Raw genomic sequence first — 26208 nt, forward strand, 5'->3', positions numbered from 1 at the left:
CAGCAGCCATTTTGTTATATGCCATGCCCCCATGGCAGCCATTTGTGACTGCTACCCACAGCACTTTCTCAAAATTAGAAATGTGCCTACTGTCCAAAATGGTTGGTTAACCCTGGTGTCGACAATTTTGAACTGTTGGACCACTGGTCTGACTTGGAATAAGGAAAGTTGCTGTGTTACAGGGGTACACTTTAAAAGTGCCTCAATTCATCTGTTGACATTCTGTGAAGTACATAATCCAAAGAAAGGTAGAGAGTGGGGAGGGGAAGATAAATTACAAAAACATCACAAAAGGTTTCCTTAAGGTCACCATTTCTGAGTATTTAACATTTGAAAGGCTCCAGGACAACCTATTTTGCGTTTTGCAAATCACATCAAAACACACTTTAATAGAATTGTAACATTTTCCAAACGAAGTGCTAAATTGCATATTTAACCTTTATATTATATGTGACCTTTAGACTTTGAATGCCCAGGTTGGCAGAACTATGTCCAAGAAACTAAATTAAAATAACAGAGAATCACCAGATAAATATTTAAAGGAGAAATTTAAAGAAGACTGCATATATCATTTGCAGCTGCAGTTGTACTAATTGTTACACTATGTTTAGCAGATATTTGCACACATGGATCATGGTCCAAAGCAAACTCTTCCTATGACCTGGAATTATTCTATTATCCAAAGCCATTATTCATCAAAAGCCCAGTGCAACTGTCATTGATACGACTAGTCTTCTACAGTGCTCATGCAAGGTCAGATTATTTTTAAAGGGCCTAAAATGCAGCCACTGAGAACTTAATTATGCCCCAATTCTTGGTCCCAGAAAAGTCCCACTGAAATTAATGTGATTTGCCTGGAAGCTGTGAACTGCATCCTGTGATATCACTGAAAGTTAAATTTACTTGGTTTGGAATATGTATGTGTCAAAGCTCTCAATACTGAGACATTTTATGACACAAGTCCATTTCCCACAGAGGTTCTTCTCCACTTTTGAGTGTAACACAGAGGCACAGTTAGCATTCCGCAGAACAAGCGCCCACATCCAGCTGTTTTGCAGGTGGTGCAAGGATTCTTCAGTGATTGCTGTAAACTGCATGACCAGATGACAAGCAGTTTTTTGTTTTATAACTATCTTCACGTTTTGGGTCAGTTCTCTTTGCTGCTTCTTGCACAGGTTTTGCATAATTGTTGTCTTCCAAGCAGATCTAAAACAAGGGCTGGTCTGAGGCACACCCCCCCCCCCAAATATCTCCTACCCTTCCATGTACAGAGATGAAGTGGATTGGCAGTCATATCTCACTTCAGCACTGACAACAGGACAGCAACCTCCATCACAAGAGATAGCGGAAGGTTAAGTTAGGGGACACAGGGAAGACCATGCGATATACACAACCCTGTCTTCAAACACCATGCTTTAGTGGCATATCTCCCAACATCAGCTACCTGAGGCAGCTGCCTCAGTCTGCTTCATGGTGGGGCTAACCCCATCCACAACCCTCTCTTGTTCCTGTCAGGAGTGCGTGCAGGAGCCAGGCCCTGTGACCAGTAGGACTTCGCAGGACTGGGGCCTTCCTAAGTTTGTTCTGAAGAGGCAAGGCGCGGCCGCACAGGTGAGACCAATTGGTAACTCACAGCACCTGGTGGCAAGAGCCAGGAAGGGATATAAGGTCAGCATTTCCCTTCGGCTCTTTGCCACAGCAACATGCTTCCAGCCTTGCTGCGTTTGGCTCCTTGCTTCTTGATCCTCGGACACTTGACTTTGTGACTCCTTGCTTCCTGACCCTCGGACCCTTGGCTTCCTGACTCCTGGCTTCTGGACTCTTGTTCCTGCTCCCACCCCGCCATCTTGCCCCCAATCACGATGTCCTCAGGCGGGACTTCGATCACCCGTAAACTGGACTGTGACAGTTCCTATTTTTATTTGTTTTTTGTTGCTTCTTTGTTTCCAAAGCTGGGGTGAATTTCCAGGTAGCTCCACCATGGCTAATACTTTGCACTACAATTTCCAGAGAGCAGCATGCATGCACCAGCACTAACTGAAGCTTAAGGCCTGGTTTGGGAACTAAAAAAAACCTGGATGACTTAGGCCAGAAACTAGGCATGCTTGTGTTGGTTTTGTTGGACTTCTCAGTTGTGTTCTGTACCAGTGACCATGGTATTCTATTGAATTTATGAAGATAGATTTGGGAGGCACTGTTTTGAAGAGGTTCAGGTATCTTCTTGGGGGGTTGTTTCCATGATGTGATGTGTTGGTGAGGGTTTCCTGATAAATATCTTGGCCGTTATTGTAGAGGGGCTTCATCAGGAATTCTTTGAACTTGTTATTCAGTATCTACATGGAACTTCTGGGACTGGTCATGTAATAATAATAATAATAATAATAATAATAATAATAATAATATTTATACCCTGCCCTCCCCAGCCAAGACCGGGCTCAGGGCGGCTAACAACCAATAATAAAAACAAGTTGATTAAAATACAACTTAAAAAACAAGATTAAAATACAACATTAAAACATTAAGATGCAGCCTCTTCACAGGAGGAGAAAGGGAAAAAAAGAAAAGGGGGGGGAATCAAATTGATTCTAAGCCAAAGGCCAGGTGGAACAACTCTGTCTTACAGGCCCTGCGGAAAGAAATCAGATCCTGCAGGGCCCTGGTCTCATGAGGCAGAGCGTTCCACCAGACCAGAGCCAGTGTTGAAAAGGCCCTGGCTCTGGTTGAGGATAATCTAACCTCCTTAGGGCCCAGGACCTCATTTGGAACACTTTTTTGTTAACATGTAGATGGCACAAAGCTCTATCTTTTTTTATCTAAAAACTCAGGAAGCTGGAACCACTGCACATAATTTTTGGCTCAAGCAACCAGTGGAATCTGAACATGAAGTCCTGCATTGTTATAAGGTAGCCTTCTTCAACCTTGGGCCTCCATATCTAGTTGGATTACAACTCCCATCATCACCAGTCAGCTTAGCCAATGGTCAGGAATGATCGGAATGGTAGTTCAGCAACATCTGGAGGGGCCAGGGTGGAGGAACAGGGTTACAATGCAACCATTTCAGAATTTGAGAGATAGTGGAGGTGTCATTTCTCCTGTGTGTCATAGTTGAGGGAAACATGGCTGAACTCCTACGTGCAACTTTAAAAAGGTAGAAATAACTGTTATTATATTGCTGTGTGGATTTTTTCCTCAGGGAAGATGGGTGAAGAAATCATTTTGGTAAATTATCATTTTAATTTTATAAAAGCTATTCAACTGGTTTAAACACAGAACTATGAGCTATCAGAACTCTGAAAAATTACACAAAATCTTGACATTATATGAGGTAGTAGAAGCCTTGCCCAAACATCAGCTCTGCCTGGTGTCATAGTGCAAGCCACCTAATTGTTCTAACCTTTCTTCTGCTTAGAGACTCTTTGAAGCATACTCAAGGATGAGGTATCATTTTTCTCTACTGCTTTATGAAGTTGAAGAGTCAATAAAAGGACTAGGCTTTCTTTGACTAAGGTAAGCAAACTCGAGAAAGCCCATAGATGGAATGTTCCCCACAGCATCCCCCTTGAAGCAACCTGCACTTCCCCACACAATCTCCAGAGGGTCTTGGAGCTCTCCGTAACAACGTAGATGGGCTGTAGCTCAGTAGTGGAGCATGTGCCTTGCATATAGAAGGCCCCAGTATCTCCAGGTAGACCTGGAAGAGATTCCTGCCTGAAACCCTGGAGGGCCACTGCCTGCCAGGGTAGATGATACTGAGCAATGGAGACCATTTGTCTTAATCTCCAATCTGTGATGAGGCACAGGAAACTTCCTTTCCATGAATTTCCTTAAGTAAGACTGCGGGATTTACTGATCATCACTAATCCAGATGCAAGGCTAGCACTGCCAGGGCTTGTAAGTACTACTACTACTACTACCCTGTTTCCCTGAAAATAAGACAGTGTCTTATATTAATTCTTGCTCCCAAAGATACACTAGGTCTTATTTTCAGGGGATGTCTTATTTTTCCATGAAGAAGAATACGGTACACATTTATTGTCTAATTGTGAGTCAGCCAGACTCCGTCAGGGCAGAGCGAGCAGTAGGTGGCAGCTTGTCCTGGCTGCGGCGCGGGCTCTCTGATTTAAAGAGACCTCGCACTGCCTGAACAGCTGCAGTTGTGCTGCGGCCAATCAGTGAGCTGCGCGGTGTCGCCCTCCGCTACGGTCCAAAGGAGTCAGACGCCTTATGGTAGCTTCGGGGGCCTTATATTTCGGGGAGGCCTTATGTTCGGGGGAGGCCTTATATTTCAGGGAGGTCTTATTTTCGGGGGATGCCTTATGTTCGGGGAGGTCTTATTTTCGGGGGATGCCTTATATTACAGTGAGAGGCAAAACTGGAAGTAGGTCTTATTTTCAGGGGATGTCTTATTTTCGGGAAAACAGGGTACTACTATATTACTTGTACCATACTCATCTGACTGGGTTGCCCAAGCCACTCTGGGCAGCTACAACACGTCCATTTGTGCTAGCCAGGGCAAAAGGTGGGGCAGGGAATAATGTCTCTTCACTGAGCTTATTTTAGGATCCAATTTTGGGCATTTCACCCTTCCCGTAGTGGCCACTCCTGCCTTCTGTCTGATACTGTTCAACCCCCCAACAGTGGCTTTTTGGGGAGGCAGCAACAGGAAAAGAGGTTTGGAAGAATTATTTCTTATTTTTTTAAATGAACACTCCTCTTTATTATTTTTATTTTAAAACCCATCAACTTACTGGTTTTCCTTTTACTTTCCAGTACTGCTCAAGATTTTCCCCAATAACGTTGAACCATATAAGCCTTCAACATTCTTAGGAGAAATTTGCAGTGGTTTAAACTGGTGGGCCACACAATGCACGACTGATTCCTCTTGGCCCAGCCTTACGTGGGTCACGTTAGTATAAATTTTCTCTTTATGTCATTGTTAAGCTGAGAGAGAGGCAAGAGAACATTGTTCACTGAACTGAAGAGGCATCCAACAAATGCACATGACAAATAGGAAACGCATGTAAGAGTGAGGACTCTGATGTACATTCATTTGCACGTCTGGGAAAATCTCAGGAATTATTGGTGGATAATTTGGCCTTCATTGAGCTATGCATATGGTGTTTTTAATCTATCTAGCTATCTATGATGAATGAACACATACACATTTCTCCCAAGGCACATTTCTGGTATGCATGTTCAGTCATGTGACCGGCATGGGAGAGGGATGGGGGAGGGTGGGGGGAAATGCAGGGAAGGAAAGTCAAAACCCAGAATGGAGGGAAATGGTGGAGCTTTATTTCGTTTACAAATTATCCAGAAAACTAACTGCCCATTGCAAAGCTTTATACTAACTGGTGGATCACTTAATAAGAATGTGTTTTACAGATATGTAGTGCCATAAGCTGTGGTTTATTTATAGGAATACAAGTTTTCATAATGTAATAAAGGAAAATTTAAAGAATAACCCATTTTTTTAAAAAAAATGGGACTGATATATGTACAGTGGTACCTCGGGTTACATACACTTCAGGTTACAGACTCCGCTAACCCAGAAATAGTACCTCGGGTTAAGAACTTTGCTTCAGGATGAGAACAGAAATCGTGCAGCAGCGGCACAGCGGCAGTGGGAGGCCCCATCAGCTAAAGTGGTGCTTCAGGTTAAGAACAGTTTCAGGTTAAGAACAGATCTCCAGAACGAATTAAGTTCTTAACCCGAGGTACCACTGTACACACAAAAGTGTGTCTCATAATGCAAGCAGGTGAGTTAAAGGTGAGTTCCAGGCTAAAAATGTTCAAGAGCAGTGAGCTAGATAAATTGAAAATGCAGCCTAGTCTTAGATGTCATGCTGAGGCTCAGAACCTCTTTTTTTAGAAATAAAACACTGCTGTTCCAAGTGACAGTGGACACAAAACAAATTCAGCCAGTCAGATTTTCAGCAGATCTCTGAGCCACACAGTTAACATATCATTATTCTACACACAGAGTGATATTTTTATTCATGCCAGTGCAATTCAGTTTCACTCTCTCTTGAGTCTGGCACCCACAGTGAAATTAGCAGTTGTTCAGTTATTGCACATCCAACTTCCCCAAACAATGTGTGCAAGGATTTTGTGCTATGCTGCAATTTAATACATGTGTCCTTAACTGCATTTTAATTAGCATGCACTCCCAAGTCTGCTGCTATTTAAGAAGGTTGCTGCGGCCTCAGGTTCACTTGAGTGCTGCTTACTTATTGTTGGAACGACAGAATCTTTTTTCTTTTTCTTAAAGCTATTAGGGAGAAGAGCCACACCTAGAAGTTTGAAGCCTGTACTTTTCAAGACTGTCTAAAAATCCGAGAGCGGCCGTCATTCACACTTTCGCAGCACTGTGAGTTACTTCTAAGTCGGTGGTGCTATTTGGGGAAGGCTCACACAACTTGTACGGAGCTGCTTGCTGTAGCAGTATTAGGCCTCTTATCTGCGCTGAGAGTGTGGCTTCATTGTGAAGATTTTGAATTACAGTAATCTCTAGGCACCTTTAGCTGAGAGGAAAGCTGCACCATCACATTTATCTCCTTATGGCAATAGGCAAGAAGCCATTGTTCCAAACCGATTACAGTGTAGCTCTTGTGAAGCACGGAGGAAGAAGACATGTGGTTCGTGGGTCCTGAAGGTAAACAGGGATGTAGGAAGAGAGAACACCGCAGCCTCCTTTTCTGTAGTCGTACTACTGATTTACTCTGTATCTTTTTATCCAGCTACTTTCAAAACTGCCAAATTGTTTCTTTCCAATGTCTTTCCTAATAATAATAATAATAATAATAATTTATTATTTATACCCCGACCATCTGGCTGGGTTTCCCCAGCCACTCTGGGCGGCTTCCAACAAAACACTAAAATACAATAATCTATTAAACATTAAAAGCTTCCCTAAACAGGGCTGCCTTTAGATGTCTTCTAAAAGTTTGGTAGTTATTTTTCTCTTTGACATTTGGTGGGAGGGCGTTCCACAGAGCAGGCACCACTACCGAGAAGGCCCTCTGCCTGGTTCCCTGAAACTTGGCTTCTCGCAGCGAGGGAACTGCCAGAAGGCCCTCAGCACTGGACCTCAGTATCTGGGCAGAACGATGGAGGTGGAGACGCTCCTTCAGGTATACTGGACCAAGGCCGTTTAGGGCTTTAAAGGTCAGCACCAACACTTTGAATTGTGCTCGGAAACGTACTGAGAGCCAGTGTAGGTCTTTCAAGACCGGTGTTATATGGTCTCGGCGGCCGCTCCCAGTCCTGGGATCTTTTTGCTGATTCCCCCTTTCTTTGGGTTCACAAAGCTGTCATACCCTTCCTTCCACCTACACACACAAAAACTGTCAGTGCAATCAGGAAATACCAGCAGCTGGGAGTAAGCAGCAGTTATCAAAGGCCATTTAGCAAGTAAGGCACAAATGTAACTAACACCGATTCTTACCAATGGTTAAAGAAGTGGGGGAGGGGGCAATTTCCCCCCTCCTGCAATCAGCTTGCTAGTTTGTGCCAATATAACCCATGTAATAACTATTCTGAAAATAGCCAACAGCTATTCCATCTATTTTCCAAATTGAGACTCTTTAATAGCAAGCTAGAGAAAATGCTTAAAGAGAAAGGCTATTTTGATTTGACCTTTAAGGGCTTAAAATGTTTGAAATTGGATGGAGCAAATTTATCCCAGTTTTGGCGGATGATAAGAAGAGGGGTATAAGTAAAATATTGCACACTAGACCAATTAATAACGATGATTTGCTAAAAGTCAATGCTTTATTGGTGGGGAAATAGGTGGGAGGAAATATGAATTCTTTCTATTTATTTTTGTAAATCCAGGTTTGGGGTGTGAGAAGAACAAGCAGGAAGTGAAAGCACAGCAAAATGCCCTGTAACTTTTTATTTGATTTTCATCATAAGCTATCTATTTCTTCCTCATCCCAGTATTGCTGTTTAGATATCATAATCCTGAAACTTCTGGATAACTGTGTTTACAGTGCAATCCTCAGCATGTTTACTCAGAAGTAAGCCCCACTGAGTTTAATTCGGCTAAATGCTCATGTCAATTGTATGCTTCTCCATAAAGTTATCTGGGCAAATAGTGATTACATGGCAAAACATCAGATGTTTATTTAGTGTTTGACCTGAGGATTTTGGAATGAACTACTTGGAGATACATTGCAGTGTTTTCTAGGTCTCAGGTGGGTAGCTTGTGAATTTTCCCAGCCGTTGGGCCTCATCCATTACGGCTGAGGCTGAACCAAATGTTCAGAAAAGACAGCAAAAACCATTATTATAATTTTCCTAGTGAGAGACTTGAGTGCTTTTGCAGTCACCACAAACAGAAGAAACCACAGGGCCCACATTCCTTCTCCCATTGAATTCATTTGCATACAAACAGAAATTTAATGGAAAGAAGTGACTGGAACTGGAGCAAATAAATCTAGGTTCTTCATATGTGACCAATGAATATATCATCCAGTGAAAGGACATGCTTAGGAAACAGGTGGGAAACATGTGTATATTGACACACAACAATTGCACGTGCATATATGTGCATGCAGCATAATCGTCTGTGGTGTCACAAATGTGATGATCTAAATGAGGGGCTGTGCACACGTCTGTGTAAAATATTGCCATGCTTAAAATATCTTTAATGTGCACTGTAGGCATGTGTGCATTACATGATAATGTGCATTCAGTGCTGGGTGCAGGCACTTTTGGGGGGGGTGCTATACACATCACGTCATCCCTGTCCCACACTAGCTTGAAAACTATATGTACAGATGACACAGATAGTAGCTGCCACTTTATATTATGTTATTGCCTGGAAGTGTGCACAATTGCAAACTTCTGTGCACAAAAGCATGCTACGAAAAAATGCCCCCTGTGTATTTCAAAGGTTATGCGTGTACATAGCCTGAGAATGAGGCTATGAACCTCGATGCATTTTACAAATGGAACATAAGCAGCCAGTCTGAAGCAAGTATCACTGAATTCAACAGAGTTAATGCCCAGTAAACTATTCATGGGATTGTATTCATGTGGATTATAATAAATTGGGTATTATGCCATATAATGCTGTTCTTGGGTGTGTGGGAGAGAGAGAGAGAAAAAAAAAATGTTCTGAGTGCACCCAGCTCAAGGGGGACAAACGATTAGTAGCTTAATGGTTTACTGGCAGAGCACACAGAACACACACACATGCTTCTGGCGACAAAGTAAGTGTCATCCCCTCCCCAAGCTTGTGCTCTGAGCTGGACTCTTAGAACAACAACATAACCATGCCTCCAGCCACACTTAAGTATGCTTGCTTGCACAAGCAACCCATGACTTCTCCTACACAGAAATTGCTGCTGTGCCTGTCTCTTCATGTCCCTCCTGGTCCTGGGGACCACAGAACAGGGGGTTCTACCACTCCCCCTCTCAAGAACCATCACTTCCTCTGCTCCTGGCACATCCTGCCCTTCCTTCAGCCCTGGTTCCTGCCCCGCCTCCTGCCCTGCCTCCCCTGGCTTCTCCTGCTCAGTCTCTTCTCCTCCTTCCAGCCCTGGCTCCTGCCTTGCAGGAGGCACAAAACCCTATAAATCACTGCCCCCTTCCCACAGGTCAGCCTCTGGCCCCATGGCCTCTGCCACCCATTCCTCAGTGCCTTGCCAGTCCCTGTCAGAGAATGGATCTGCACCTACAACTTGAGGTTTCCTAGGTGACAGGGACTGTCAAGAAGACCTCCTGCACTCCAGAATTTAACAGGTTCAAACATTTTAGGTTGCAAACACACCTACCCCCCCCCCAAATGTCGCTACCTCTCATTTGCATACCTAACCTGGGGAGAAAACAGCAAAGACCTGATGAGGAGAGCACAGCAGAGGTTATATTTTATGAGAATCCTCCGGAAAAACAATCTCTCAAAGGACCTGTTGATGGCATTTTGCCATTGTACTGTGGAGAGTGTATTAACTTATGGCCTGTGTGTGTGTGGTTTGGGAGCTGCACGGCCAGGGGAAAAACAATGCTGTCCAGGGTTGTAAAGACTGCAGAGAGAATAATTGGGTGCACTCTTCCCACCTTAGATCAAATCTATGCTGCCAGGTGCCATAAGAAAGCTGCAGAGATAGCGCAGGATAGTGCGCACCCCGGAAATGATCTCTTTCAGCTTCTGCCTTCTGGAAGAAGGTACAGGGTTATAAAGACCAGGACTAGCCGCCTGAGAAACAGTTTCTACCCAAATGCAATTCTGGTTTTAAAGACAGTATAAGGAGTCTCTCTCTATAGGAGTATATTGTATTTTAAAATGGGGTTTCAGAGTTTTTAGGGGGGTTTGAATGTCTTATGTAGATTTTTCAATTTCATTGTTCTGTATGGGACAATGACAATAAAGATATCATATCATAACCCATATAAATGGGGCCACTTTTAAATTGGCTATTATTATTATTATTATTATTATTATTATTATTATTATTATTATTACAAAGCCAAAACGGTGGGCTTTAAACTCAGCAGGATGGTCCAGATCAAATTTTCCATTTCATCCTTAAGCCTGTTCAATTTGATTTCCTCTACTTTAAACTATAGCACTATGTTACTGTGGTGCTAATCCTTTTTCCTGCCTTTTACTATCCTGAACCACATGAGTCAAAGTGCTGACAGAGGGTGTGGGGGAGGTGAACTGAGGCACCTTCGTTGATTATCTAAAAGGATATCGGTGTTTCCAGCAGTTTGGGCATAAGAGAACCTTGAAAGATAGAATAACCTGCTGAGAAAGAGATTATTTGTCTTGAGCGCTAGGTGGATAATAGAAGATAATGCAGAAGAACTGGGCATTTGCTACCTATTTAGGTATAAAATGCCAGACAGCTTGCTACTGGACTCACAAGAAGAGGATCAGGTGGTAGTCCTGGGAGCATATTAGTGTAGCTTGGCTTGAAAGATAAGTGCATTTTTAGCCGATGAGTCTGCCGAAAGGACTCCTCAATCCAGTAAAAAGTGATCGTCAATAAGATCCAAAGGCAGCATGATTTCCACTTACTTCTCATTGATTTTTACAATCAGCACTCTAATCAGACCGTTAAAAAGAACGGGAAAGGATGAATCAAGGTAGCTTTTCCTGGCAAGTGTTCTCTAAAAGAACAATTGTGTGAATTGCAATTCAACATGCTCCGGTCTTAATTCCCATATTCTAGAATATGCCCTAAAAGATTCATAATGGAATAAGTTGTGATCTAGCATTTCAAGTAATCAGCTGGGGTGACCTTTACAGTCCCTCTCAGTGATCCAGAGAGGCCTGGCTTTTGAGGAGCCTAGTCACAATTTAAAAATGTAAAAAAAAAAAAAAGACATAAAAGTGTGAGTTGTTTCTTGGAACTAGCATATTAGTTATAATGTCTTAAGAGGTATCCAAATCAGTCTGCCATCTTGATTCAAAATGTTGTCCAAACATAGAACAAAACCAGCTCCTCAATCTTTGGAGCATCATGCTAAATTTGGTGATGATAGCTTAAATGGTGTCCAAGTACATAGAGCATAGATGGACAGGCAGACAGACAAAATTGCAATATATATATAGAGAGAGATTAGCACTGTTCTGGAATCTGTAGTAACCAAAAAGCATTGTGAGTTCTAGATGGATAGTGTATTTTGTAAGTTTGGAACCCATTGTGCCCCAAATTGGGTGAGGTCACACCAAAGTAACCTTTTGTTCCACCATCTTGATTCAAAATGGCACCTGGCATCCAAATATTGACAAAGACTGCTACACGCACCTCAGAAACCATTGTGTCATGTTTGGCAGCAATATATTTACAGGTAGCCGAACCAGTGCCAAAAAATGGATGAAGTCACCTCAAAGTCATGTTTCGGTCTGCAATCTTGAATCAAAATGGTGCCCGGTATCCAAATGTCCATGAAGACCAGAGGTGCCACCTTAGGAACCCTCATGCTGAGTTTGGAGACAATAGAGGCTTCCAAACACATAGAAAGTAGACAGACAGACAAATGGACAAACCACTTTCTAAAATTTATATAGCTGACCACAAGGTTTTATTGTAATGTTGCAGTTTATACTTTAGTAAGCCACTAAAGAATCCTTATGTGGCAAGTAAGAAATAAATGGAATAAATAATAATATAATAATTACTGCCTTTAAATCTTGGGGAGGGGGAATTGAAACCATGGTATATGGGTGATTCTGATGGTAGCCAGAGAGACAGACAATCTTGAAAAAAAGAAAATGCCAAAACTGCTGCTTTGACCCTCAACAAGAGACGCAGAAAGAAGCATCAAGTTAACCTCGTGCTAAGAAACTAAAATGATAGATTTCCCCAACAGGAATCCCTTTTGCATTCCGCTTGAGTTTATTGTTCAGATACCTCCCTTCCCCACCGAAAAACTGTATAATTTGTTCTCACATATATGCCTGTGAATATGCTTTGGACGTTGCTCCAGGATAATTTTTCTTTATAACCACCTTAAAGAGTTCCCTTTCGGTGCCGGCCATGGATGAAATTGTAAGAAAGGGGAGAGAGACTTTGAATTTCCATAATAATTCTCTCTGTGTTGTATGTTTTCTCAACAGTTTTGATTGGCAATATTGCAGTACATCTCACAGATTGCAAAAAAGAACAAAAACTTGTGAAACTGAACCTGTGAAAAGGAAAGGAATTTATGGCATGAATCATAAAAAAAAATGGCTCAAAAGGCAACCATTTCATTCAACAGTTACTTAGTGAGGGTCCACAAATCTGTTGCAACAATTCATAATATTGTCTAAACCAGGGCTTATTTTTGGCCAGAACTCACCGGAACTCAATTCTGGCACCTCTTTTTCTAGAAAAAAAATAGCACTGGTCTAAGCCAAAATGGCAGCTTGGCCATTTTGATTCCAAAATCCTTGCTTGGAATAATATATTGATATCTGGATGCTTGCAGCTAGACAGATTAACCTATCAGGTAACTAAATAATGTAAGATTTGGGTTTCTTTCTCACCCAAGACCTAGGTGCGCTTTGAAGGAGGAAGTGGTGGCAGCCTACCTGCGCATAAATTAGATTAAGCATGTTCCAGTCTGGTGTTACATTGCAGGCCATCTGTAGTGGCTTCTCACATCCCTGCATCAGCATCTCATTTTTGTTGTAGCTTTTGGGTCCCCAATATAAGATATACAGTATATGTATACCTTCATTCTTCCTGTCAAGGATAAGAAGCTGATTCACAAAGCTAAATATGAAAGTCAGAATCTTGAGTCCATCCTTTCATGCCGTTGAAACTGCCTAAATTTCTATGCCAATGCCATTTTCACAGTTCATCTTCATGGAAATTAACCAGCCCTACATGGAATGTTTTCCAATACTGGCAACATCCTAGTCACTGATATCCAAGGCTGCTCTGAGGACAGATAAACAACACCGTTGAGTTTCTGAAAATTTACACAAGAGGTTCTCATTCTCACTGGATTTCTGACTTTCTGTCATTCTCAAGAGAGTTACTGGCAGTTATGAGATACAGACATGAAGCTAAGGAATACAGTAAGTCTAGCATTTATTTATTTTTAAATGATGAGGATTAAACTGATCTCAGAGAGGCTTCTGTATCAGAAAGCCATGCCCTTTTTATTTCAACAGCAGCAAGCTATCAAGACTTGGAATAAAACCTTCCTGGTTGCAAAATATTAACATAATGCAAATGGATAGCATTGACATACCCCCCCCTCTCCCCTCCCTGCCAAAAAAAAAAGCAAAAACGATGGCCGGGGAGGTCTCAGTTGGAAGCAAGTCTCTGTGTCTGTCATTTCAGTTTGCATTTTACAGGAAGCCTCAGATATAATGGTTGTGACAAGCTATTGCAAAAGGAATAAGCCATCTCTCAAACTTGTTAAAAGGAAGATATTTATCTTCAGCATCATGCTAACTAATGAGACATGTATTCCCACCCCCCTCCATTTTTAATTATATGCATCTGGGTCACTCTGCTCAGAGATTTCAAATTAGTAGAAAAGTTTTACTGTGGAATTCTCTGCAGACAGAAGAACAAGCAGCGCTGGTCCTTCCATTTGGCAGAGTGAGGCAGGAGATGGTGGGTGCTGCAGGGAATATGCTGGAGAAGCCTGTCTTTCCCTCTCTGCAGCTGCCTGACCACTCTGTCTTTTGACATCCCTGGATCATTCCAGGTGGGCCAATGTGTGTCTGTATCAATTCAATCTGACAGAATCCCCCATCTGTTATCTCAGATTCAGCTGGATCCAGTGCACAACAGTAGCCTTGCTTGTTCCTGAATGGGGTTTGGATCTGGCACAACATTTTGCCACCATTATTTATACTAGCTTGTTTTATTCCATCTTACTTCATATACAGTGGTACCTTGGGTTACATATGCTTCAGGTTACATACACTTCAGGTTACATACTCCACTAACCCAGAAATAGTGCTTCAGGTTAAGAACTTTGCTTCAGGATGACAACAGAAATCGTGCTCCAGCAGTGCAGTGGCAGCAGGAGGCTCCATTAGCTAAAGTGGTGCTTCAGGTTAAGAATAGTTTCAGGTTAAGAACAGACCTCCGGAACGAATTAAGTACTTAACCTGAAGTACCACTGTATAGGATCACTCCCTATTTCAGGAAAATATTTGCCCCTTTCAGTGCTCAATCAAATAAACATTTTATACTGCTGCTGAAATTTTCTCACTGACAAAAAAAATCAACAGTTTATACACAAATAAATGTGGTTGGTGGGGTTTTTTTAAAAAAACTAACTCTGTTTTACTCCCTTTTATGTCATGTTCCCTTGGAAGGGATGTAGAGGTTTTGCAGGTTTCCCTTTCTGCCTTGTTAAATACACTCCTGATATATATGCCTATATTGATTTTTTTTCCCCCAGGCTTGAACACTTCCTGTTTTTGTTTCCTCCAGGAAAGAAGAATCATGTAGTCCAGGGGTCGGCAAGGCTTACCGGGCATGGGCCAGATTACTCCCACAGAGATCCTCCATGGGCTGGGCCAGCACAGCGCGATGCCAAAAATTGCATCTGCGCATGTCCGCAGCGCTGGAAATCACTTCTGCGCATGCCCAGATTCCAAAAATCGCACCTGCGCAGAAGTGATTTTCGACATCTGGGCATGCACAGAAGCAATTTCGAGTGCCATGGAAGAGAGTCCCCGTGCTGCACTGCGCCGGTTTAGCACAGCGAGCAGGGACTCGCCGAGAGAGCGGCTAGGTTCGGGGTTGGCTCATGGGCCAGTTAAGCGACCCTTATGGGCCGCTTCCAGCCCATAGGCCTTAGGTTGCCGACCTCTGATGTAGTCTGACCTCCCAAAAGCTGTGTTATGTCTATCTTCTCAAAGGAATGTTGACTGCTTTCCAGTAACATCTAGCAGTAATTGTGTGAGCAGCAGCATCAACAGCAGTGAACTATTATACTCACTAAAAGTACCGGCACATTTGAATGGCTAACTAAACCATCTAAATGGATGTCATAACTGGAACATCAAGTGTACTGTGCTATTATGGTCAGAAGGTACAATATGTCTTTTCCACAGTACAGCGTGAGAATGGTCTGGGTCACACATCATTGTAAGCCAAGCTGTGGCTTAGCAGAACCATGTGGACATGTTGGCTCCCTAGCTCATACCTTAGTCCTGCCCCTGCCCCAATGCTCCCAAACATTTTTTCATGCCCCTGAAAAGAAACTTCCAAAAGTCCACCAGTGACATGTAGTAAAATACCCAGGCGCTTTGATGAATTGGCCAACTGATTATGAACCTCCTTGCAATGGGACTGGAGGCTTATAAAACATGTGCTTTATGCTAATAGTAGAGTTCCAGAACTCCAAAGAAAAAGATAGATGAAAGGGGTAAGAGAAAGAATTGTGTTCCATTGAGTGATCCACACACACCCCTTGGAAATTTTAGAGACAAAACCATATGATTCTTCAAAGTTTTATTACTGGAGACCCTAGTATCATATTATTATCTATTTATGTCTTACTTAATGAAGTACAAGAGATCCTATGACCTTGTTGCAGTCCCTCATGCAGGGCAGGGTGAATCTGTCAATTTTGCTTTCTCATTTTCCACTCTTCAGTTCATCCTATTTCTACACCGGTTTCTGAATTTGTGAAAATTTATACACATTTTTGTGTGCATTTCCCCCAATATACACAACTTGGAAAGAAATTGTCCCTCGTATAATGCATTTCCAGGTTATTTTCACCAATAGGTGCTTTCTTGTGCACACTTTTCCCCAGTGCATAACTTTTGACCACATTTTTGAGTTGGAAAATGTCCAAGCAAAACCATATAGCCTACAAATATTGGATTTTTAATATTTGTGGGATTGAAATTTAACTCTGACTTCTTTTAATTCGGTGTGGTTGTTTCTGTATATATAAGCCACCTTGAAAGTTTTTTTATCCTTAAAGGTTGCTTAGAAATATTAGAAAGAAAGAAAAAGGAGTTAAATACTAACCATGTCTACTCATAACAAAGTCTAGCTGAACTCAGTGGGGTTTACTTTGGGGGAAGTAGGGTTAGAATAGAACCCTTAAACTTTAAGTTCTTGAGAGTCATCAGGAGATGGCAGATTGATGCTTATTACAGATCTCATTGCTTTTCCATCATCTTCTCCACAAGTCATTAGATTTTTCTATTTAAAGAAGAGAGAGAGAGAGAGAGGATAATCTCAGTGTTTTCCATCCCTATCCTTGTTTGTTTGTTTGTTTGTTTAGAGCAACAAAAACAATGAAAATGAAAATATGTTGCAGTGGGGACAACTGTGGAGGTCACAGCAATAGACATATGACAGTAATAAAACAATTTTCTTAAATCTGCCAAGACTGAGCATTACATAAACCCATTTCCTCACCAATTATCTCCTGAGGGAGCAACAAGCAATTTTAAAATGGCTGCACTAAAGTTAAACAACTACACAACAAAATAGTGAAATTATGATCCATCTTCGCAGTTTGATCCATCTTCTAGATTTAGGGGAGCTAGTCTCAAACGTTTGTTGGGGGAGACCTAGGTTTTTTTTGGGGGGGGGGGTATTTGTCCTGTCTTCACGCTTTTTATGATGGAGGACCGCTGTAGTCACCCCCAATGACACGTTCTCAAGATGGAGGGTGAGGGAACAGCTGCAGTCACCTGTGGTTCCTGCGCAATGTTTGCCATCTTGCCAAAGGTTGCAGGCAGCTTTACCTGCAGCAATTGCATGTTGATTGCCCTCTTAAAAGACAAAATCCAGCAACTGGAGGAACGTGTAGCTACGCTCCAAAGAATTAGAGAGCAGGAGCTCTTCTTGGAAGCAACAGAGCACACCGTCTCCACCAAGGAGGAGACAGGGGACTCCCCTGAGAAGGAGGCTAGTTCACCAACACAGGAGCCAGATATTTGGAGAAACGTGACTCAAAGAGAAGTAGGAGGCCCAGGGTTCGCTCTGATTGTTTAGAAATACGCAATCGCTTTGAGGTCCTTTCCCCTAGCATGGAAGACGAAGAGCAGACTCCATTTGAGGATCTCTCCCTCATTACAGTCGATCAGGTATATGAAGACGAGCAGCAAAGGCAGTCCTCAGGGAATGTGCAGGCGACCTTGGAACGGACAACTCACGGAAGAACCCCAACCAGACCTAAGAGGAGGCGTGTAGTGGTGATAGGGGATTCCCTACTGAGGGGAACAGAAGCAGTGATCTGTGGGCCTGACAAGATGTCTCGGGAAGTGTGCTGTCTCCCTGGGGCTAAGATCCAAGGTGTAACTGAACGACTGCAAGGAATCATAAAACCCACTGACAAATACCCCTTCCTCTTGGTTCATGTGGGAACCAATGACACTGCAAGCAATAGCCTCCAGAAGATCAAAAGAGATTACGAGGCTCTGGGCAGGAAATTGAAGCAATTAAATGCACAAATTGTCATCTCATCTGTCCTCCCAGTTGAGCGACGTGGCCCAGGGAGAGAGGGAAAAATAGTGGAAGTGAACAACTGGCTTCGCAAATGGTGTAAACAGGAACGGTTTGGATTCTTAGATCACGGAATGCAGTTTCTTGAAGATGGACTTCTGGCAAGCGATGGGCTGCACCTCACAACGGTTGGGAGGAATGTTTTTGCAAAAAATCTCAGAAACCTCATCAGGAGGGCTTTAAACTGACTAATGTGGGGGAGGGAGACAGTGCTCCTGAAGGTAGGAGTCTATCAATTGATGAAGATGATCATCCAAATGTCATAGACCGAATGGAGCAAACAGCACGCAGACCTAGTGGTGGGAGGAAAAAATCCTTAAATAAGAGACACGGGGGAATGATTAATGGACTTCAATGTCTGTACACTAATGCGCAAAGCATGGGAAATAAACAAGATGAGCTTGAGCTCTTGGTACAGCAAACTAAATATGACATAATAGGAATCACTGAAACCTGGTGGGATAAGTCCCACGACTGGAATGTAATAATGGAGGGATACAATCTATTTCAGAGAAACAGACCAGACAAGAAAGGAGGAGGAGTGGTGTTATATGTCAGGGATGTGTATACCTGTGAAGAGATCCAAGATTTAGAACCTCAAAGCCAAAGTGAGAGCATTTGGGTCAAAATGAAGGGAGAGAAGAATAACAGTGACCTCATTGTGGGAGTTTACTATAGACCCCCAAGCCAAACAGAGGACATAGATGATGCCTTCCTGGAACAGATGGCCAAGCATGCAAAAGGAAGGGAGATAGTAGTAATGGGGGACTTCAATTACCCGGATATTTGTTGGATGTCAAACTCAGCCAAGAGCATAAGGTCAAACAGATTCCTCACTGGCCTTGCAGACAACTTCATTGTCCAGAAAGTGGGAGAAGCAACAAGAGGAACAGCCATTTTAGATCTGGTCCTAACCAATGTTGATGACCTGGTTAGTGGGGTAGAAGTGGAAGGATCATTAGGCACGAGTGATCATGCTCTTCTGAAGTTTACTATACAGCGGAAAGGAGCAGCCAAGCATACTAGGACTCAATTTCTTGACTTTAAGAAAGCCGACTTCATAAAACTTAGGGAAGTGCTGGGTGAGATCCCATGGGCAGTAATACTAAAAGGAAAGGGAGTTCATGATGGCTGGGAATTTGTTAAGAGGAAGATAGTAAAAGCACAACTTCAGGCAATGCCAATGAGACGGAAACATGGAAGGTGCCTAAAGAAGCCAGGGTGGCTATCTAAAGAACTTTTAACTGAGTTAAGATTAAAAAAGGATGTGTACAAAAAATGGAAAAGGGGGGAAACCACCAAAGAGGAATTCAAACAAATAGCCAGCACGTGTAGACACAAAGTCAGAAAAGCTAAAGCACAGAATGAACTCAGGCTTGCTAGAGAGGTTAAAAGCAACAAAAAAGGCTTTTATGGGTATGTTCGTAGCAAAAGGAAGAACAAAGAAACAGTGGGGTCACTCAGAGGAGAAGATGGTGAAATGCAAACAGGGGACACAGAAAGGGCTGAACTCCTCAATGCCTTCTTTGCCTCAGTCTTCTCTGATAAAGAAAACAATGCCCGACCTGAAGAATTTGGAGCAAATGATTCAGCAGAGGAAACACAGCCCAGAATAACTAAGGAGATGTACAAGAATACTTGGCTAGTCTAGATGTATTCAAGTCTCCAGGGCCAGATGAACTGTATCCAAGAGTATTAAAAGAACTGGCAGATGTGATTTCAGAACCACTGGCAGTCATCTTTGAGAATTCCTGGAGAACAGGCGAAGTCCCGGCAGACTGGAGGAGGGCAAATGTTGTCCCTATTTTCAAAAAGGGGGAAAGAGAGGACCCAAATAATTACCGCCCAGTCAGTCTGACATCAATACCAGGGAAGATTCTGGAGCAGATCATTAAGCAAACAGTCTGTGAGCACCTAGAAAGGAATGCTGTGATCACCAATAGTCAGCATGGATTTCTGAAAAATAAATCATGTCAGACTAACCTGATCTCGTTTTTTGACAGAATTACAAGCCTGGTAGATGAAGGGAATGCAGTGGATGTAGCCTACCTTGATTTCAGCAAGGCATTTGACAAGGTGCCCCATGATATTCTTGTAAAGAAGCTGGTAAAATGCGGTCTTGACTATGCTACCACTCAGTGGATTTGTAACTGGCTGACTGACCGAACCCAAAGGGTGCTCATCAATGGTTCCTCTTCATCCTGGAGAAGAGTGACTAGTGGGGTGCCACAGGGTTCTGTCTTGGGCCCGGTCTTATTCAACATCTTTATCAACGACTTGGATGATGGACTCAAGGGCATCCTGATCAAATTTGCAGATGACACCAAACTGGGAGGGGTGGCTAACACCCCAGAGGACAGGATCACACTTCAAAACGACCTTGACAGATTAGAGAACTGGGCCAAAACAAACAAGATGAATTTTAACAGGGAGAAATGTAAAGTATTGCACATGGGCAAAAAAAATGAGAGGCACAAATACAAGATGGGTGACACCTGGCTTGAGAGCACTACATGTGAAAAGGATCTAGGAGTCTTGGTTGACCACAAACTTGACATGAGCCAACAGTGTGACGCGGCAGCTAAAAAAGCCAATGCAATTCTGGGCTGCATCAATAGGAGTATAGCATCTAGATCAAGGGAAGTAATAGTGCCACTGTATTCTGCTCTGGTCAGACCTCACCTGGAGTACTGTGTCCAGTTCTGGGCACCACAGTTCAAGAAGGACACTGACAAACTGGAACGTGTCCAGAGGAGGGCAACCAAAATGGTCAAAGGCCTGGAAACGATGCCTTATGAGGAACGGCTAAGGGAGCTGGGCATGTTTAGCCTGGAGAAGAGGAGGTTAAGGGGTGATATGATAGCCATGTTCAAATATATAAAAGGATGTCACATAGAGGAGGGAGAAAGGTTGTTTTCTGCTGCTCCAGAGAAGCGGACACGGAGCAATGGATCCAAACTACAAGAAAGAAGATTCCACCTAAAGATTAGGAAGAACTTCCTGACAGTAAGAGCTGTTCAACAGTGGAATTTGCTGCCAAGGAGTGTGGTGGAGTCTCCTTCTTTGGAGGTCTTTAAGCAGAGGCTTGACAACCATATGTCAGGAGTGCTCTGATGGTGTTTCCTGCTTGGCAGGGGGTTGGACTCGATGGCCCTTGTGGTCTCTTCCAACTCTATGATTCTATGATTCTATGAAGGCCACTGTGGAAGAACTTGTTTCTACAGTTGCTAACACAAGCAAAATAATTAGGCCTTTTCATTTCATTCCCTTGAAGGAATTGATATAAAAGAAAGCTTATACAAATATTGGGTGAACATACCGGTATTTTGCTTTATCTTATACTAGTAAAATGTTTCATGGTACTCATTCAAACAACATGAAGAGGAACAAGAGAGTCCCAGCTCGTACCTTCTGAAGATTTGATTTTAAATATTTATTAGTTTAAACTTTATTAAGAGCTATAAATTATAATGGGTATATTCTATTAATTATTGCTCCACTGATAGTTTACTTCTGGGACAACCATGGCCACTGTCTCTCCTTTGTAATGATGGTGGAGAGTAATGGTTTTATTCTGTTGTTTCTGGAAGATCCAGTAGTAGTTCAATAACATCTTGAGGGCCACAGATTTCTAACTCTTGTTGTATAGAGCTTAGTTTACTTTAGGTGAGAAGGCACTGGCAAACACTTGGCACTACTGTGGTATTTGCTTTCAAGTAATGCTATGTGTGTGGGTGTGATTTTTATAGGGACCACAGAACGCTGGTAGTTGAGAGAAACCATGATCTCAATTACTATCACCCCCTTCTGCCATTAGTGATATGAAGGTAAAATTTTCCCATTGGTGTTAAACATCCCTTCCCCATATGCTGTACATGAAGGCTTCCCTGCTGCTCCTAGGATTACATTTTAATATCTGCTGATGTGACTCCAAGCCACACAATCAACGCAACGTGCAGTTGGGCCCTGAATGAGTCACTCTGACTATAAATTAAAACTTCAAGGGCTGCTTCCAAGTGCTGCTGTGCCTCTTCCAGGCCTCTTGAACTCTGAGGGAAGTCAAATTAAGAAGGCTGAGGACAGCAATTCTCAGAAATCACTGAATGCCAATGTTCTTTATTAAGTCCCTGACCACCCATGAGCTTGTCAAACATACTGATAAACTGAGGGTACATCATAATCACCTTTTTGACGCTAAGCAGATATTGGTCCAGTTAATGCCTAGTTGGGACACCAGCTGGATACCTGGTGTGCATTGCATTGAATTCTGTGATGGATGAAATGTGGGGTGTAAACATACCTGGATATTTTTAAAACTCACCTGTTGCCAAAAGCCAAATATTCATAATTCCTCTAATACAAATTTAGTCTATGCCATATAACCTAATCTCATGATATCTCTATGACAGTTATGGAGAACCTGTGGCCTTCCAGGTGTTGTTGGCTACAGTCCCCTTCATCCCTGACCTTGGGCCATGCTGGCTTGGGCAGAGGGGTTGTGAAAGTCTAACAAAATCAGGTGGGTCACACCTGTTGTACGTAAGTGATGGACTTGACATTCAAACAGCTTTTGAACCGCATGCTGCCTTTTAAAAAAAGAGTTTGCTGTTCTGTATTTAGCATTTTTTAAGTGTGACCAGATATAATTTAATGTTTGCTAAATCAACTTTTTTCCTCTTTCTGCTTTTAAGCGCTAAATCTCACCTGCTATTTTGATCAATTTCTAAACATCAGTGGAAACAACTGTGTGTTCAATTGCCTGAGTTGGATTGGAAGAGAAGCTGGCAAAATAAAGATTCACTTCAGGTGTCAAACTCAATAATCAGGAAGGTAGCATCTGGAAATGCTTCTTTTGCTTTCTTTTACTGAATAAGAACCATTTCAAATGCAGCCCAGGAAAAAAAATAATATATATACATCAAGGCTGGCCATGTGGCTTCAACTAATATGTACAAATCTGACAGCCTGCAGTTTGGAGCTAAATCTCCATGTCAATATCTTGGTCAATGAATTGTCAGAGAATTTTTTTTTGAACAGGGATGAGAACTTGTGGCCCCCTCCCAACTCCCATCTCCTTATACCAATGGCCATGCTGTCTGAGACTGATGAGGGTTGGAGTCCAGAAACATCTGGAGGGCTGCAGCTTCCTCATCCCTAGGTTTAGAACCAGGTGCTGCTAACTAATCTCCCTGTGTTCTACTGCTGCACCAATTGCTTATACCATTGAAAACCAAAGGTTGTCCTAACTAACCTACAATGGCAGGCGTGATCCAGAAAAAAATATATTAAGGGTTGTATTTAACTAAGTCCTGCTCAAATGTATCATCATTATATTTTTACTGTCAGGGAGAGGTAGAAGTGATTAGGATTTTTTTGCTTCAGATGCCAAAATACAATGGGTGGCCTTGTGCACTAGACACAATAGCTTTGAAGGGAACATCATTTAGAGCTCTGTCTCAGGTGGCAAAATATCCTGAGCCAGTCTAGATTTTAACCCTAATCTAGAAGTCTGATTTTTCTCAGAACTCTCTGAGAAATCCCCAAAAGACCAAGCCTATTATTCTGATCTGAGATGTGGAGATGTGAAGTTGGGTTAACCCCCATTACTAGAGTAGCAAGACTTATATCTGAGGAGACAGAGGATTGTGCTGTTTATCTCTCATGGAAATAAATGAGATTTCAAAGTGCTTAACTCATACGACTTGATCTGATTTATGTAACTTCAGAAGACATTTCAGCTGAATTCAAATGGAACTTATTTCCTAGTGAGCACACAGCCTACACTATGTTAGATAAAAATACAATTGTGCAGTTTGTGCAGTACGAGGAAGAGAAATGTCATATGTTTTTATGCTGAAGAACTTCAGCGTAAAATAAAGATGCCCACTCTCAATTCCATTTATATTGCAAAGGGAAAATGATACAACGCTGGGAACAATTTAAGAACTGCACAATAAATCAGTCAGATCCTGTATGAATAATGCAAAACCTTTGAAAATGTCATCATGGACTTACATGCTGAAAGAAACAACATTGTTTGGATTCCTGATCTCAGGATGCAGTAACAGATATGATGTTATTCCAAATGTTAAAACACAGCACATTTGGAGGTTGGCACTCGCTTCTGGGCACCGACTTTCAAATCAGATGTAGAACCTGGCTAGCCCAAGACATTTTTTCTACATAATGACAAGGTGGCACCCTTCCCTATTCCAACTGGATTGCCAGTTGAATCTGATTTCAATACTGGTGATGCAGTAACTTCCTCCCCTACACCTGAGGGCAGCAAGCAGGCTGTGTGGTGCGCACAGCTCCATCATTTAACAGAAGGGAAAGGTTGGATTCATGGAAAACAGTTGGTGGGCTGCCACTGGTGCCTGAAGTGGTCACCTCACTCTGCCTAATGCCTGGGCTCACCCTGGTCTGGAAGATATTAGAAGTTAGTTATGAGAATCACAGAGGCAAAGGATGTGAAGAAAAGAAGCCAGGGATGTTTAAATTAAAGAAGAGAAAATTAAACAGATGTGGCATTTCAAAAAATTGGTATCTAAAAGAAGAGGGGGAGATGGTCTTCTGCCAAAGATGAGAGGGCAGAACAAATTGTTGGTTGATCTCACTTCTGTATGAAGAGTGTTACTTGCACAATATTACCTGCTCTACATCCTAAGATTCCTGGGCAAGTGATAACAATTAAAACACAATATTAAAAACAAGCTACAATCACAAAAATGAAGTGGGTCCTAAATATATACTCTCGGGTGTCAAAAGCTAGGGTAACGAGGTACATCCTCAGCATTCCCCAACAGCTGTATAATGAAGATGCCAGATGTACCTCTTTGGGGAGGGAGTTCCACAATTTAGGAACTGCCGCAGGGAGTGTCCTCTCCTGGGCCACCACAACTCAAGCTCCTGAGGCTGGTGGAGCAAACATCTGTGGAGAAGGAGGCAGTCTTTCAGGAATTTAGGGCCTGAGTCATTTAGAGGTCCAGTGCCGAGGGCCATCTGGCAGTTCCCTCCCTGTGAGAAGCCAAGTTACAGGAGCCAGGCAGAGGGCCTTCTCGGTAGTGGCACCCGCCCTGTGGAACGCCCTCCCACCAGATGTCAAAGAGAAAAACAACTACCAGACTTTTAGAAGACATCTGAAGGCAGCCCTGTTTAGGGAAGCTTTTAATGTTTAATAGACTATTGTATTTTAATATTCTGTTGGAAGCCACCCAGAGTGGCTGGGAAAACCCAGCAGGTGGGTGGGGTATAAATAATAAATTATTATTATTATTATTATTAAGCTTTAAACACTAACATAAGCACCTTGAATTGGGCCCCAAAACAAACTGGCAACAATTGCAGCTCTTTTCAAAACAGGGATTCTGTGAGAACTAAATAAAAGAACTGCAACCAGCAATCTGGTCACTACATACTTTACTCAAAAGCCCCTGATGACAACTCCCAGGTACCAGGCAAGTGGTAGAATTCCTCCCTTGATATTTTTTTAAAAAATCTTCAGCAATAAATCCAGGTTAATGCATTTCAAACTACAGGATAATGCAATCTGTAGTGCTTCCCTCTTATACACCAAACCTTGATTGCTCTTTAATTAAGCCAGTTTATGCAGAGTCAGCCTTTGTAGAATGAAGTTCTCTAGAGAAGCCTGTCAGCAGATGGTGCTGTTATTACAAGTGTGTTGGTTTTAAAGAAGAGAAACAGACCAAGGAAATGACCAAGCACTGGAGTGAGGTGGTGGAGGAAGTAGGCTGTTAACCTTTAAAAAGAAAACGTTTTGCACAAACATTACAAAAAGCGCCCAAAGGCACAAGACCATTTGAAAAAATACGTCTCGATTGGAAAGTCTTGTTACTAAAAGCTTTGGAATACTAGGGTCCATGCTAGCAAATGGAATGAAGATTTTAGAATGCTTGCTGAAAGAGAAAACAGTGCTAAAAAGACAACAGAGAAGGTACCTGTGATATGCAGTGGGAGAGAGTCCCAATGGGTATGTGCCACCAACTTAATGTGGAATTCCAACATCATGCAGAACAGATTTCCAAGATAGGATAGGTATCTGTTGGATGCCCTCTCCTGCAGAGCTCAGTGAACAGTTGGGTATGTGGGAGATGAGATGGTCTTTTAATATTGCTGCGTTGATGTTTATTGAACGGTTGTATGTTATGGTTTTATTTGTCTTTTCTACTGTCTATGTTGCCTAGGGATTGAATGAATGAATGAATGCATAAATAAACTCTTTTTCTTATGTACACTGTGTATTTTT

General features: G+C 42.4%; 1 protein-coding gene across 1 annotated transcript in view; it reads left to right on the plus strand.

Annotated features, from left to right (window-relative positions):
* Nucleotides 1-7156: 7156 nt before the first annotated feature.
* The window catches only part of LOC310762609 (craniofacial development protein 2-like), a 63790-nt gene continuing 44738 nt past the window's right edge, over nucleotides 7157-26208 (plus strand). Inside the window, exon 1 of the mRNA XM_083613922.1 lies at nucleotides 7157-7214. The gene's annotated coding sequence lies outside the window, so the exon portion shown is untranslated. The remainder of the gene's footprint in view (nucleotides 7215-26208) is intronic.

The sequence above is a fragment of the Podarcis filfolensis genome (genome assembly GCF_964270895.1).
Source record: "Podarcis filfolensis genome assembly, chromosome: 5".
NCBI lineage: Eukaryota > Metazoa > Chordata > Lepidosauria > Squamata > Lacertidae > Podarcis > Podarcis filfolensis.